A 17,277-nucleotide genomic window follows, 5' to 3' on the forward strand; every position below is an offset into this window, starting at 1 on the left:
CGCACCTCTAGGCGTCCTCGGACTTCGTTTCTTCTTCAGAGGGGGGCCCGCCCCGCGTTCCGCCGCTTCTCCCGAAATGCTCTGCGGCAGGAAGGCCTACGTCAAACGTCCCTTGTGCGCTTCCGCGCTTCTGTGGTGGTGAAGTTTGGCCCTTCCCGGCTGCCCTCCTGCTCTGTGTGTGAACGCTAGTAAGCTGTTGGTTATGGGTTCCTTCCAAGTGTGAGGAGCCCGCTCGCTGAATACGTTGGGAAGAGCTTTTAGTTTTCTCAGGCCGTCAGATCTTTGAGGCCGAAAAGGAACGTTTTGTTCTTGAGGGGATAACTGCCCGAATGCAAAGTTATACTTGCAATGGAATGCTTAGGTTGAGCTATTACCCCAGGAGGTGTGATTTTTTTTTTTTTTAAACCGGATCGTATCGAATCCTAAAAGCATTAATCTCAACTGCTGTGGGTTACGATGCAGTTCGTGACAGTCGCGTAGACTTAGCCTTGCCTTAGACTCCTCCCAGGGATACTCTGCGCTGACTGACCCCCGCGGAGTGCAGTGTGTTCGCCTCAGCGCGCTGGCTCGACGCGGTCGCCGGCTGGAAGCGTTGTGTAGGAGGCCTTGTTTCAGTCTCGGCGGAGGAGGAGCCAGAGGCAAAACGAGTGTTTTCAGCCTTAAATCCCTTCCGGCTCCAATCCTGCATCTTCCAGTCATGGACTCCGACCCGCTCCCCACCAAGTCAGCATTTAGGACAGGAGAGTTTATATTTTGCCTCATCTGAGAAAATTCTCAGCATCCTAAAATCATGTATCGCATTTGTCCGATAAGACTGGACGGAAATGGTTGTAGTGGATCCATTTTTTAAAGAGACTTTTGCGATTCCGTCTTCTAAATCCTGTATCCACTAAATCTTGTGCTCACCGAGTATTCAGAATCCAAAATATAAATTTAGAACATCAAATGAATGCAAGTAAGGAGAAGAAAAACCAGTTGTGAGTGGGAGGAGGGAAGCAAATCTGCGTAGATCAAATGAAGTTTCTGTCTGTGCAGCATAATGAGAAAATGGCTGGACGTGGATTTGCACCAGATTTGTGGGAAAATCCAGACTTAAAATATGTGTTTAGTGACATCTATGAAGTACACTTTGTAGGATAGAGGGATTTTGAAAAGACAGGCATTCATACTTCAAAACATCTGAAATAGAGGTATGAAAGGTTTCTGTTCCTAATAATGGGTATAGCCGTGGCTCACACATTCAGCTAAAACAGGAGCCTTGAAATATTAAGGGCAGAAACTCAGAAATACAGATTTTTATTTTTTAAAGTAACCACTTCTCATGTGAGAAGTAAGTTAGCATCTAGCATGTTCCAGGGTGAACAGCAACAGGAATTTGCATAAGGGTGACTAATAATAATTTTCCAAGGAAAGCTGGATAACAGTTTGTGGATAAAAAGTGCAGTGGGAAGCCATACAGGCCAAGGGACAGTGTTCATCTGTCCATTGGGACATCAACATGCTGCCCTGGATGGACGCTCTAAGTTTGTGTCTGCCAGGAAGGGAGAGCTTCTTATCCTCATAGCCAGGCACCTGGGATAATCTCTTCTAAATCTGTAAATCCTGGGAACGCATACAGACCCACTTAGGGTCGGAAAGACAGACATAGGAGGAGAGGACTGGAATCCTCATGTTGTGTAGGAGTTACTGCCCAGGGATCTGGGTCTGCTTAGCTTGGAAAATTATTCCCAGGACCATGGTAAGTTCCATATTGCATTTGAGGAGGATTAGAAAAAAGATGCTCTTTCATCAAGGCCAGTGGTTCTCAATGAGGGACGATTTTACACCCCAGGGGACATTTGGCAGTGCCTGGAAATATAAATGTCACAACTGAAAAGGGTGCCACTGGCAGCTAGTGAGTAGAAGACAGGAATGCTACTAAATATCCTATAGTGCACAGGCTAGCTCTTCCACTACAAAGAATAATCAAATCTAAAATGTCAATAATGCCAAAGTTTAGAAATCCTACATTCGGAAGATGTAGTCCTGAATTAGGACTTTACTTTCCTCTCATTCTCTCAGCTGTGTTCCCAATGAAAGGCACAACTGTGCAACCACTCCTGTCCTCTCTGGACTTGGAGGAGGGATGAGGATGGAGTCAGCAGGGAGGTTATCCAGGCTTTTGAGTGGAGGACCCTTCAGTAGAAGACTGCCAAGAAAATTGTTATATGATAGAGACAATATACAAGCACACAAACATATAAACATACCATTACAAATTGTAATAAGTGCTATGAAGATGTATCATTTTGGGTCCTTTAGGAAGCTGATGGTGAGGTGGATTTAGGCCTACAAGAGATTTGTTAGGAGATAAAGCTGGTGAAAGTTTAAGGCGGAGGAAAAAGAATTGGTCCTAGTAAATCTTCAGGCTTTGATGTCGATCAGACGTTTGTGAGAGAAAAAGGGAGAAGGAAGCAGAATTGGACAGAGGGACCCAAAGACTGCAATACAGATTGACAAACTGTTGGCTAACACAGTAGGGAGTTTTGGGGTAGCCCATCAGAGGAGTCCTGCAGTGGGCAGAAATGGGCAGGCTCTGAAATCCATTTTGCTGGAGGTGGGAAGAACATGCCTTGCTCAGAGGCTAATGTTATTTTTTTAACTGAGGTATAATTGACATGTAACATTATATTAGTTTCAATTAGTTATATAATTGACATGTAACATATGATTTGATATATGATCACCACACTATGTCTAGTTAACATCCATTACCACACACAGATACAATTTTTTCTTGTGATGAGAACTTTTAAAGATCTACCCTCTTTGGCGACTTTCAAATATGCAATTAAATATTTTTAACTGTAGCCATGTTGTACATTACACTCACAGGACGTCTTTATTTTATAACTGAAAGTTTATACTTTTTGACTACGTTCTTCCATTTGCCCACCCCCGACCCATACCTCTGGCAACCATCAGTCTATCTGTTCTCTGTATCTATGTGTTTAGGTTTTTAGTTTTTGTTTTATACTATTTCACTATTAATTGTGAGATCATATAGTATTTGTCTTTCTCTGTTTCACCTATTTCACTAATTGTAATGTCCTCCAGCTCCATCTGTGATGTTGCAAATGGCAAGATTTCCTTCTCTTTTACAGCTGAATAATATTCCATTGTATATATATACACCACATTTTCTTTATCCATTCATCCATCAGTGGACAATTAGGTTCTTTCCCTGTCTTGGCTATTGTAAATAATGCTGCAGTGAACATGGGGGTACAAATATCCGAATCTTTTTTTTTTATTTGATTAAATACCAAGCAGTGGAATTGCTGGATCATATAGTAGTTCTATTTTTATTTTTTTGAGGAATCTCCGTACTGTTTTCTGTAGTGGCTGCACCAATTTACATTCCCACGAAGAGTACACAAGTGTTCTCCTTTCTCCACATCCTTGTCAACACTTATCTCTTTTCTTTATGACAACCATTCTAACAGGTGTGAGGTGATAGCTCACTGTGGTTTTGATTTGCATTTTCCTAAGGATTAGTGATGTTGAGCACCTTTTCCTATGCCTCTTGGCCATCTGTGTGTGTTCTTTGGAAAAATGTTTATTCAGTTTCTCTGCTCACTTTAAAATCATTGTTTGTTTTGCTATTGAGCTATGAGTTCTTCATATATTTTGGATATTAACCCCTTATCAGGTATATGGTTTATAAGTATCTGTAAATATTTTCTCCCATTTTGTAGGTTGCTTTTTCATTTTGTTGATGGTTTCCTTCACTGTGCAAAAGCTTTTTGGTTTGATCTAGTCCCACTTGTTTATTTTTCCTTTAGTTGCCTTTACTTTTGGTGTCAAATCCAAAAAATCATTGTCAAGATCAGTGTCAAGGAACTTACAGCCTATGTTTTCTTCTAGAAGTTTTATGGTTTTAGGTCTTATGTTCAAGTCTTTAACCATTTTGAGTTAATTTTTGTTTATGGTGTAAGATAGTGGTCCAGTTTCATTCTTTTTTTGTATATGTGTTAGTTTCAGGTGTACAGCAAAGTGATTCCGTTTTATACACACAAACACATTCTTTTTCAGATTCTTTTCTCTTATAGGTTATTACAAAATATCCAGTATAGTTCCTTGTGCTATACAGTTGGTCCTTGTTGGTTATCTATTTTATATAATGTAGTGTGTATATGTTAATCCCAAACTCCTAATTTATCCTTCTTCCCCCTTCCCCTTTGGTAACAATAAGTTTGTTTTCTATGTCTGTGGGTCTATTTCTGTTTTGTATGTAAGTTCATTCATATCATTTTTTTTGTTTTAAAGATTCCACATATAAGTTATATCATACTCACTTCACTTAGTATGATAATCTCTAGGTCCATCCATGTTTCTGCAAATGGTGATATTTCATTCTAGGTAATATTCCATTGTGTATATATTTACACCACATCTTCTTTATCCATTCATCTGTCAGTGGACATTTAGGTGGCTTCCATGTCTTGGCTGTTGTAAATAGTGCTGCAGTGAACATTCGGGTGCATGCATCTTATTGTATTATGGTTTACTTTGGATATATGCCCAGGAGTGGAATTGCAGGATTATATGATAGCGGTATTTTCAGTTTTTAAAGGAACTTCCATACTATTTGCCTCAGTGGTTGTATCAATTTACGTTCCCACCAACAGCATAGGTGTTTTCCTCCACATACTCTCCATTATTTATTATTTGTAGACCTTTTGGTGATGTCCATTCTGACCGGTGTGGGATGATACCTCATTGTAGTTTTGATTTGCATTTCTTTAATAATGAGCAGTTTTGAGAATCTTTTCATGTGCCTTTTGGCCATCTATGTGTTTTCTTTGGAGAAATGTCTATTTAGGTCTTCTGCTCATTTTTTGATTGGGTTGTTTGTTTTTTGATATTGAGCTGCATGAGCTTGAGCTGTTGGTATATTTTGGCAGTTAATCCCTTGTCAGTCACATCTGCAAATATTTTCTCCCATTCTGTAGGTTGTCTTTTTGTTTTGTTTATGGTTTCCTTTGCTGTGAAAAAACTTTTAAGTTTGATTAGGTCCCATTTGTTTATTTTTGGTTTTATTTCCATTACTCTAGGAGACAGATCCAAAAAGATACTGCTGTCATTTATGTCAAAGAGTAGTCTGCCTGTGTTTTCCTCTAGTTTTATAGTGTCTGGCCTTACATTTAGGTCTTTAATCCATTTTGAGTTTATTTTTTGTGTATGGTGTTAGAGAATGTTCTAATTTCATTCGTTTACATGTAACTGTCCAGTTTTCCCAGGACCACTTATTGAAGAGGCTGTCTTTTCTCCATTGTATATTCTTGCCGCCTTTGTCATAGATTAATTGATGATAGGTGGGATTTATTTCTGGGCTCTTTATCCTGTTCCATGATCTATGTGTCTGTTTTTGTGCTAGTACCATACTGTCTTGATTACTGTAGCTTTGTAGTGTAGTCTGAAGTCAGGGAGCCTGATTCCTCTAGCTCTGTTTTTCTTTTTCAAGATTGCTTTGACTATTAGGGGTCCTTTGTGTTTCCATACAAATTTTGAAATTTTTTGTTCTAGTTCTGTGATAAATACCATTGGTTATTTGGTAGGGCTTGCATTGAATCTGTAGATTGCCTTAGGTAGTACAGTCATGTTAACAATACTCATTCTTCCAATCAAAGAATGTTGTAAAAAAAAAAAAAGAATATTGTATATCTTTCCATCTGTTTGTGTCATATTCAGTTTCTTTTATCAGTGCCTTATAGTTTTTAGAGTACAGGTCTTTTCCCTCCTTAGGTGGGTTTATTCCTAGGTATTTACTCTTTTTGATGCTATGGTAAATGGGATTGTTTCCTTAATTTCTCTTTCTGATATTTTGTTGTTAGTGTATAGAAATGCAACAGATTTTCTGTGTATTAATTTTGTATTCTGCAACTTTACTGAATTCATCGATGAATAGTAGTTTTCTGGTAGTGTCTTTAGGAGTTTCTATGTGTAGTATCATGTCGTCTGCAAACAGTGACAGTTTTACTTCTTTTCAAATTTGGATTCCTTGTATTTCTTTTTCTCCTCTATTTCTGTGGCTAGGACTTCCAATTTCATCCTTTTGCATGTAGCTGTCCAGTTTTCTCAGTACCATTTATTGAAGTCAAAGGCTTTGTTAGATCCTGAAGGCAATGTAATTAGTCTGTCAGGTAGCTGTACTCCTCATAGAGCAGTGACAGTCTTTCATGAAAGAAGATTGGAATACATACTTCCATGCCTCTAGCAGGAGGATAATTAAAAGGTTATAACAGGAGTTTATTTTCAATGGCTTTTAATTTTTTTGTTGCAACCCACAGTGAGAAATATGTTTTACATTGTAACCTAATAAATACAAAAATGCATGTAACTAAAAAAAGAATTTAAAAAACATTACTTATCCTTACTGTGTGCAATGCATAGTGATATTTTCCTTTTATATTTCTTGTTTTTTTAGTGTCTGTGTGTAATTGTAGGACAATGTGAATATTTTAATGTTTGCGCATGATTAAAGTTTTTTTTGTTTTAAAAAAATTGACAAAATTCACATAACATAGAATTAACCATTAAAAAAAAACCTAACCATTTAAAAGTACATGATCTAATGGCATTTAGTACATTCAGAATGTTGTACAACTACCACCTACAAAAAAATTTTATCACCAGCCACCAAAGGAAATCCCATACCAATCATTTGTTCCCTGTTCTCCCCACCCCAAAGTCCTTGGAAACCACCAATCAGTTTTCTGTCTCTATAAATTTTACCTATTCTGGATATTTCATATAAATGAAATTATACAATATGTGACCACTTGTGTCTGGGTTCCTTTACTCAGCATAATTTTTTTGAGGTTCATTCATATTGTAACAGGTTTCAGTATTTCATTCCTTTTTATGGCTGAGTAATATTCCATTGTATGTATATATCACATTCTATTTATCCATTCCTCCATTGACTTTTGGGTTGTTTCCACCTAAATATCTAACAATCTAATTTGAATTTACCAAATTAGCTTCAGTAGCATACAAAACTCTGCTTCTATAAGCTCTGTTCCCTCTTTTATGTTATTACTGTCACAAATTATATCATTTAACACTATATGCTCATTATCATAGATTTATACTTATTGTTTTATGCATTTTTCTTTTAAATCATATAGGGAAAAAAGAGTTAAAAACCAAAAATACAATAATACTGGCTTTTATATTCACCTTTGTTGTTACATTTATCTGAGTTCTTGATTTCTTCTTATTGCTTTAAGTTGTTATCCCTTAATTTCAGCCTGAAGGACTCCCTTTAGCATTCCTTATAGAGCAGATCTGCTAGTGACAAACTCCCTCAGCTTTTGTTTACCTAGAAATGTCTTACCTTCTCCTTCATTTTTGATAGTTTGCCAGATACAGAATTCTTCTTAAATAGTCTTTTTTACTTTGAATATGTCATTCCACTGCTTTCTGGTCTCCATGGTTTCTCATGAGAAATCAGATGTTAATGTTATCGAGGACCTCTTGTATGTAACAAATCTCATCTCACAGGTTTTAAGATTCTGTTTTTGTCTTTGTATTTTGATATCAAATCCCAGTTCTCTCTCTTACTCGCTCTGTATCTATTGGCAAGTTACTTTACCTCCATTTCCTCATTTATGAAATATAATAATTGTGGGCGTTAAATAAGGTGATATATGTAAAACACTTAGCACAGAGGCTGGCATATATTAAGTACTCAGTGAAAGAAGTTATTATACGTTTGAGATTTTGAACCATTTTCTCTAAGGTCAAATGCTGCTCCAAAGACAAATGCGATAGGACTAAAATGCACTCTTTAGAGATAACAATGAGGCCTTGGGACAACAGATTTATTAGGGCAGAAGCCTAGTCTTAGTAGGTCAGGGGATGATTGGGAAGAGAGTGCATGAAAATAGCCACAGAGACATTTCTCCCCTCCCCTCCTTACTAAGAAATGTGTAAAAGAGAGAACCCTACCAGGACATCTAGGGTTTAGGAAAATTTCTCCCCAACCCCAGGGTTGGAAAGACTTGACTTTGATTTGGGTGAGATGCTGATGATGAGGATGATGATTAATTTCTTGTACCAAACATTTGTGAATTATTAGCCTTATACAGTGGAGGGACAATTCTTTTAGAATGACTAGTTGGAAGGAGGAAGGAACTATTTGTAGAGGTGTGGGGTTTTTTTTAAGGTAGGGAATAGTCTTAAAGTTAAAACCTTCTCATGGTCTATGTCTTTGTCTTTGATGTAGGAAGAGAGATCATTGGCTAAAAGAGCTAGGAGGTATAGAAGTGTTTAATCTTCAATATAATTCCTCTGTGAGAAGAGTAGTTAAATTTTAGAATAGCTGTTAATGGAAAATATGAGAGAGCTGACTTGAGAGAACAGAAAGATTGCTGGAGTGTATTGAGAATCAAACTGAAATTGGAGTCAAGATTTGTAGTAGCACCAACTTGCAGGATTGACAATTTTTGTTTCCACAAAATTTTGTACGAGAAAATATTAATCCAGGGCTGGGATTATTTTGGAGTGAGTATAGCAGAATAACACAAAGGAGTTAAGTTTTTTGGTAGGAGAGTTGTTGAAATGATAGACTATATTTTTTGTTTTAGTTGAATAGGATTAAAAATAAAGGCAAGAGGGCTATTGGGAGGATTAGAGAGGTCAAGAGACAAGAGGTCTTGAGGAACTTGAAGACAATAAGTTAAGCAAATAAGAAGGCTGGGTGGTAAGCATATGAAATATTAGAGTATCAGAGATGAGGGCATTCCTAGGTGACTCTATAGGAAATAGTTATTGGTATGGATAGTCCAGCTGGATGTAGGCTGAGGTTGGGGTAACATGAGAGGCCTGACAGTATTAATAGTTAGCAACTATGTCTGTAATACCTATAATAACTATTATTTTAGTTATAGCTAAAAATGAAGTGAGGTGTCTATGATTTAACAGATGTGACTTTGTAAGCTGTATTGTGCTCCTCTATGTCAGTTCATACTAATAGGTACAGAAGCCAACTTGAAGTCAAGGATGAGAAATGGGACCAGTTAATTAATGTCTCAAATTGTTAGAAAGTAAATAGAAAATGGTTTGATATTCCCAATCCCTGCTTCCAACTGTAGTCTGTCAAATATCTCTTTCTCTAAATAGTGACTATCTTGAAAACATCTTGGCCTAATTCTGTCACCTGAAGATCCCTGCCACTCAAAGGAAACCACAATATCCCAGGCCCTTCCAGATTTCTAGGGAAATGCCCCAAATCTATCTAACTCCAGTCCTCCTGCTTCCATCTCCTCCAATGCCGAGATTATTCCTAGGAAATATGTTGGGGATGAAGGAATATCATCTCTTTCTTGCTAACAAAAACAAACAAAACGTACCACAACATATTGATGGCTTTGCCCGTTGAAGGAGGGTCTGATTAGGGCTCTCCTTAGCTTAGCTCTGATGCCATCTTGTGGTTAAATAGGTGGCTGCACTGGGAGCCTTTTATGCTGGTCTTCCCTGCTGCTTTAAGGTTAAGGGCAATTTTATCTGCCCCTTTTTTCTGTGGTTTTGGATCTGGCTTCCCTGGGTTAATGAGAGATGCAAAGTCAGAGTCCAGTGTCCTCCGCAGTGACCAGGTTCAGTGGGTTGAAACGAAACTCTTTCCCTGTGACTAAATTTCACTTAGATTTCCCATAGGTATTTTAAACTCAACTTATTCATAATAGAACTACATCGATCTGCTTCCCCTCACCCTTTTGCATCCCCCTCCTCACCCCCACCCCAGGCTTCCCCTCAGTAAATCCCAATCTTCAACTCTTTCCTGTTCTGATCTTTATTGCATTGAAAGACTGTTTATCCACTGCTAAATCAGAGCCTTAAAGTCATTCTAGATCCCACCCCACCTTCCTTCATTTTCTTTTTCTGGCTCCCAGTTGCAAATAGCCACTAATTTCCTGTCCATTTCCTATATTCTTCTGCCACTGTTTGAGTTATAGCCTTCAGTATTTTTCACTGAAACTATTGCAGTTGTTTGTCTCTATCATGATTCCCATTTTATAGCCTTGCCCATCTCAAAATTTTCCTACATATTGTCTCCAGCTTAATTGATCTGAAACTCAAACTTGAAATCCGTTAGTACCTCTGAAGCGCCTACAGGGTAAAGTCCAAGATTCTTGATGTGGTTTAAAAGGTACCCTGTGAGTTGGCATTTGTCTGCTTTAAAACCCCCTCCCTAATCACTCCTCGTTTCACATATAATACCTAGTAACACTTATAGTTCCTGGAACACAGTGAGTTTTCTCATGCTTCTGGGCATTAGTTCATATTGGTTCCTTTTGTTTACGAACAAACATCTGTAGGTCTTATCTTGGGGTTGTTCAGGTCCACTAGAGGCATCCTGCAATATTTCCGTGGGGTATGTATCTGTTTGGGCCTGTAGGAAGCAGATGGATCACTCAGTGGAGTAACTGAAGAGTCATAGACGGGTCTCTTAGAGAATTTAATGAGGGGAATATTTGTCAAGAGAAATCATCAAGGGGTGGTGAATTACCCAAGAACTATAGAAGGTGGAAGACTTTATCTCCCCTAGACCTAAAGGGACAAGGGGAAGAACAGCATTCTGGAACTGGGAGAGATCTGTAACTGTGTGTGACAGTGCTCCCAACAGTTACTATGTCTGAAAGCAGAGGAATGTGGCCACTGCCAAAAAAGCATTGGGGTTGGGGGGGTAGAATAAATAGCCTGACTCCTCTCTCCTTCCACCTTTTGTTCTTTTGCTGGTTCCTCTCATTGGCTGATTCCAAATGGAAGCCAAAGGCTAAGGAAGCCAAGGTGAGGCAGTCCATAGAGGTTATCCTCCCAGGGCAGGGCAGAGAGTGGTAAAGGATCAGGAGAGCCTAACAGAGAACAATCAGCACAGAGTGTAAACTTGTCTTCTCATGTTCTGTGAGGGGAACAGGGCCAGAGGGCTAGGGATGTCACCTTTCATTATGAAACATTCAATTGATCTCCTGTTTTCAGATGGCAGCTAATCTCTTAGCTTTAATAGGTGTCCCCATGTCTTAGGCTGGGGATGAGGTCTGGAAAACTATTTTGATAAAATATAGACTTTCAATCACTTCTCCTGTTTTCAGTTCAGTTCCACACTTTGCCTTCAAATGTACCTGTAGCCTCCAATTTTTGAAACCTTCTGGGATTCGCAATACAAATCAGCTTATTTCTTATTAGCTTCCTTCCCCCTGCAGGTTTGGTCTCTAATATCTCTTGTCTACTAACTAGGTCAGTTTTCACTAAAACATTTCACTATAAACATTATCTTTACTACCCTGGTCAGGAAACCAATCTGCCTTCTGCTTTAGAGGGAGACATCATTTCTATCTTTCAAAACTGTTTTCCATACAAACATCCTTGAAAAGAGAGTCTGGAGCAAAAGCTGTCAGTGCCTCTTTACAACACATGCAGAAACACAGGAAACCACTGAAAATTGTCTCCCAACAGCAAGGAAGAAAGAGAGAGTCAGTTCATGGATTGACCCTTTTTTAAAAAAGGAGTGATTTCCTAAATTTCTGGTTAGGGGAGACCCTGTATCCCTGACTTCAAAAACAGACAGTAGTAAAGTATGCGTTATTTTCTAACTCATTTTCAGGAAATCTGTTTCATGAAGCAGAATTTAAGTGCTTTTTTCCAGCAAAGTTCTGTCTGTCTCATAGTAACTATGATATGTCTCAGACTCCAGCATTGAAATGCCTATCAGTCTTAGTTTTTGGTATTGATGAATTTTGGCCTTTTTTTTTTTTTATCACTTCATAGGTATTTATTTATTTAGGCCACGCCATGCAGCTTTCAGGATTCTAGTTCCTCAATCCGGGATCAGATCCGGGGCCCTGGCAGTGAGGGTGCTGAGCCCTAACCACTGGACTGCCAGGGAATTCCCCTACAGGTATTTAAGTAGGAAGTTGGGAAAGGCTTTATAGAAAGAATGTGTAAATGTTAGCAACACCTTTTTTCTTTCTTTGTGGGCAAATTTGACCTTGGGTTAACTTTCTAATTATTTTCCCCTGGAAACCTGATAAAGCAGAAGGTCAGCTGTCTAATTAGCAATGTTGTTTATGGTAAAAATGACCTTTATTGGGGTAATTTTCCTAGACTAGGAAAGTTGTGAAGAACTAGAAATTCCTGGTATGAAGCCAAAACTTTGGGCTTTCCTAAATAACTCAGTATATCTTTTGGAAGCTATGCTCATGAATATTAGTTCCTATCTAGGACATGGGGCTTCTAACCCAGGATGACTATTGCACATGTCCATGTGGGTCTCACTCTCTTCCACTTGAGCTGTTATTTGGGGGAGGACAGGCCCCTAGGCTGGTGGATTGCTTTAAGGACTCCTACATAAGGAGAATGCCTAATACTGCCCTGCTTGCTTGCCGTGCTGTCTGTCCTTGCATCCTTTTGGCTCCAAGTGTGACCTGGTCTTGTGAGACTAAATGTCTAGAAGAACTCAGAGATAAGCAAGAGGAAGCGCTGCTGAGCATTTTTAAGAAGATACAATTTCTGCATGTGTTTTTTGTTTTTAATATGGTTTATTTAATTGTAACTTTATAAATAAATTTATTTTATTGAGGTGTAATTGACATACAACATTATATTAGTTTCAGGTGTACAACATAATGATTCAATATTTGTATATATTGCAAAATGATTATGACAGTAGCTCTAGTTAACATCTGTCACCATAAATAACTTGATTTTTTTCTTGTGATAATATCTTTTAAAATTTACTCTCAGCAACTTTCAAATACACACCACAGTATTGTTACCTATAGTCACCATGCTGGACATTACATACCCATGACTGCCTTATTTTATAACCAGAAGTTTGTACCTTTTTAACTCCCTTTACCCATTTTCCAAACCCCCAACCCTTGCCTCTGGCAACCACTACTCTGTTCTCTATCTGTGAGCTTGTGTTCTTTTTTGTTTTTTGTTTTTGCTTTTGCTTTTTTCTTTTACATTCCACATACAAATGAGATCATAACATATATGTCTTTCTCTCTCTGACATTTTATTTAGCATAATTACCCCCCAGCTCCATCCATGTTTTCACAAATGAAAAGATTTGCTTCTCTTTTACAGCTGAATAATATTCCATTGAATATATACACCACATTTTCTTTATCCATTCATCCATCAGTGGACACTTAAGTTGTTTCCATGTCTTGGCTATTGTAAATAATGCTGCAGTGAACATGGGGGTACAAATATCTTTTCAAGTTAGTCTTTTTTCTCTTTGGTTAAATACCAGCAGTGGTACTGCTGCATTAGATGGTAGTTCTACTTTTAATTTTTTGAGCTATGTCCATACTGCTTTCTATAGTGGTTGCACAAATTTATATTTCCACAGTGCACAACATTCCCTTTTCTCCACATCTTTACCAACATTTGTTATTTTTTGGCTTTTTGATAATAACCATTCATTCTAACAGGTTGTAAGGTGATATCTCATTGTGGTTTTGATTTGCATTTCTCTGGTTATTAGGGATATTAAGCATCTTGTCATGGCCTATTGGCCAATTGTATGTCTTATTTGAAAAATTACCTATTAAGATCCTCTGACCATTTTTGGATTGGTTCTTTTTTTTGTGGTAGGTTACCTTTTCATTTTGTTGATGGTTTCCTGTGCTGAGCAGAAGCTTTTTAGTTTGATGTAATCATACCTGTTTACTTTTGCTTTTGTTGCCTTTGCTTTTGGTGTCAAAAAAATCATCACCAAGACAGATGTCAAAGAGCTTACTGCCTATGTTTTCTTCTAGGAGTTTTATGGTTTCAGGTCTTTAATCCATTTGAGTTAATTTTTGTGTATGGCATAAGATAGTGGTCCAGTTTCATTCTTTTTTATGTGGCTGTCCAGTTTTCCCAATATCATTTATTGAAGAGACTGTCTGTAAATTAATTTACTGTATGTACGTGGGTTTATTTCTGAGCTCTCTGTTCTGTTCTATTGATCTATGTGTCTGTTTTTATGCCAATACCATACTGTTTTGCTTACTATAACTATGCAATACATTAATATAGCTTGAAGTCAGGGAGTGTGATGCCTCCAGCTTTTTCCTTCTTTCTGAAGATTGCTTTGGCTATTTGGGGTCAAGAAGATATTTTATTTATTTATTTATTTATTTATTTATTTATAAGAACTTTTATTGAGATATAATTGACATACAATAAGCTGCATATATTTAAAGTGTACAATTTGATATTTTTTTCTTACTAGTAATGTATATATGGCAATCTCAATCTCGCAGTTCATCCCACCCCAACCTCTCCCCCACCTCCAGCTGCATTCTCCCTTGGTGTCTACATGTTTGTTCTCTACATCTGTGTCTCTATTTGTGTCTTGCAAACCAGTTGATCTGTACCATTTTTCTAGACTCTGCATATATGCATTAATATATGATATTTGTTTTTCTCTTTCTGACTTATTTCACTATGTATGATAGTCTCTAGGTCCATCCATGTCTCTACAAATGTCCCAATTTTGTTCCTTTTTATGGCTGAGTAATATTCCATTGTATATATGTACCACATCTTCTTTATCCATTCATCTGTTGATGGACATTTAGGTTGCTTCCATATCCTGGCTACTGTAAATAGTGCTACAGTGAACATTGGGGTGCATGTGTCTTTTTGAATTATGGTTTTCTCTGTTATATGCCCAGTAGTGGGATTGCTGGATCATATGGTAATTCCATTTTTAGTTTTTTAAGTCACCTTCATACTGTTTTCCATAGTGGCTATATCAACTTATACTCCCACCAGCAGTGCAAGAGGGTTTCCTTTTCTCCACACCCTCTCCAGCATTTATTGTTTGTAGATTTTCTGATAATGCCCATTTTAACTGGTGTGAGATGATAACTCATTATAGTTTTTATTTGCATTTCTCTAATAATTAGTGATGTTGAGGATTTTTTCATGTGTTTGTTGGCCATCTGTATGTCTTCTTTGGAGAAATGCCTATTTAGTTCTTCTGCCCATGTTTTGATTGGGTTTTTTGTTTTTTTTGATATTGAGCTGCATGAACTGTTTATGTGTTTTGGAGATTAATCCTTTATCTTGTTGATTCGTTTGCAAATACTTTCTCCCATTCTGAGGGTTGTCTTTTCATCTTGTTTATAATTTTCTTTGCTGTGCAAAAGCTTTTAAGTTTAATTATGTCCCACTTGCTTATTTTTGTTTTTATTTCCATTACTCTAGGAGGTGGGTCAAAAAAGATCTTGCTGTGATTTATATCAGAGTGTTCTTCCTATGTTTTCCTCTAAGATTTTTATAGTGTCTGGCCTTACATTTAGGTCTTTAATCCATTTTGAGTTTTTTTGTGTGTATGGTGTTAGAGAGTGTTCTAATTTCATGTTTTTACATGTAGCTGTCCAGTTTTCCCAGCATCACTTATTGAAGAGGTTGCCTTTTCTCCATTGTATATTCTTGCCTCCTTTGTCATAGATTAGTTGACCATAGTTTATCTCTGGGCTTTCTATCCTATTCCATTGATCTATAGTTCTGCTTTTGTGCCATTACCATATTGTCTTGATTACTGTAGTGTTGTAGTATAGTCTGAAGTCAGGGAGTCTGATTCCTCCAGCTCCATTTTTTCCCTTCAAGATTGCTTTGGCTATTCAGGGTCTTTTGTGTCTCCATACAAATGTTAGGATTTTTTGGTCTAGTTCTGTAAAAAATGCCATTGGTAATTTGATAGGGATTGCAATGAATCTGTTAATTGCTTTGGGTGGGAAATTCATTTTCACAGTGTTGATTCTTCCAGTCCAAGAATGTGGTATATCTCTCCATTTGTTTGTGCCATCTTTGATTTCTTTCATCAGGGTCTGATAGTTTTCTGAGTACAGGTCTTTTCCCTCCTTAGTTAGGTTTATTCCTAGGTATTTTATTCTTTTTGTTGCAATGGTGAAAGGGATTGTTTTCTTCATTTCTCTTTCTGATTTTTCATTGTTAGTGTACAGGAACGTAAGAGATTTCTGTGTGTTAATTTTGTATTCTGCAACTTTACCAAACTCATTGATTAGTTCAAGTAGCTTTCTGGTGGCATCTTTAGGATTTTCTATGTGTAGCATCATGTCATCTGCAAACAGTGACAGTTTTAATTCTTTGCCAATCTGGATTCTTTTTATTTCTTTTTCTTCTCTGATTGCTGTGGCAAGGACTTCCAAAACTATGTTGAATAGTAGTGGGGAGATTGGACATGCTTGTCTTGTTCCTGATCTTAGAGGGATGCACTCAGTTTTTCCCCATTGAGAATGATGTTTGCTGTGGGTTTGTCATATATGGCCTTTATTATATTGAGGTAAGTTCCCTCTAGGCCCACTTTCTGGAGAGTTTTTATCATAAATGGGTGTTGAATTTTGTCAAAAGCTTTTTCTGCATCTATTGAGATGATCATGTGGTTTTTGTCCTTCAGTTTGTTAATATGGTGTATCACATTGATTGATTTGAGTATCTTGAAGAATCCTTGCACTCCAGGGATAAATCACAGTTGATCATGGTGTATGATCCTTTTAATGTGTTGTCGGATTCTGTTTGCTAGAATTTGTTGCGGATTTTTGCATCTATATTCATCAGTGATATTAGCCTGTAATTTTCTCTTTTTTTTTTTGTAGTATCTTTGCCTGGTTTTGGTATCAGGATGATGGTGGCCTTGGAGAATGAGTTTGGGAGTGTTCCTCCTACTGCTATATTTTGGAAGAGTTTGAGAAGGATAGGTGTTAGCTCTTCTCTAAATGTTTGATAGAATTTGCCTGTGAAGCCATCTGGCCCTAGGCTTTTGTTTGTGGGGAGATTTTTAGTCACAGTCTCGATTTCAGTGCTTGTGATTAGTCTGTTCTTATTTTCTATTTCTTCCTGGTTCAGTCTTGGTAGATCTGAGAATTTATCAATTTCTTCCAGGTTATTCAATTTATTGGCATATTGTTGCTTGTAGTAGTCTCTCATGGTCTTTTGTATTTCTGCGATGTAGTTGTTACTTCTCCTTTTTCATTTCTAATTCTGTTGATTTGTGTCTTCTTCCTTTTTTTCCTAATGAGTGTGGCTAATGGTTTATCAATTTTGTTAATCTTCTCAAAGAACCAGCTTTTAGTTTTATTGATCTTTGCTATTGTTTCCTTCATTTCTTTTTTGTTTATTTCTGATCTGACCTCTGTGATTTCTTTCCTTCTGCTCACTTTGGGGTTTTTTTGTTCTTGTTTCTCTAATTGTTTTAGGTGTAAGGTT

General features: G+C 37.4%; 1 protein-coding gene across 1 annotated transcript in view; it reads right to left on the reverse strand.

Annotated features, from left to right (window-relative positions):
- Nucleotides 1-77, reverse strand: part of MIS18BP1 (MIS18 binding protein 1) — a 51,746-nt gene extending 51,669 nt beyond the window's left edge. The window contains exon 1 of the mRNA XM_057723673.1: nt 6-77. The gene's annotated coding sequence lies outside the window, so the exon portion shown is untranslated. The remainder of the gene's footprint in view (nt 1-5) is intronic.
- Nucleotides 78-17,277: the final 17,200 nt, after the last annotated feature.

This window comes from Hippopotamus amphibius, chromosome 2, assembly GCF_030028045.1.
Source record: "Hippopotamus amphibius kiboko isolate mHipAmp2 chromosome 2, mHipAmp2.hap2, whole genome shotgun sequence".
NCBI classification, from domain to species: Eukaryota; Metazoa; Chordata; class Mammalia; order Artiodactyla; family Hippopotamidae; genus Hippopotamus; species Hippopotamus amphibius.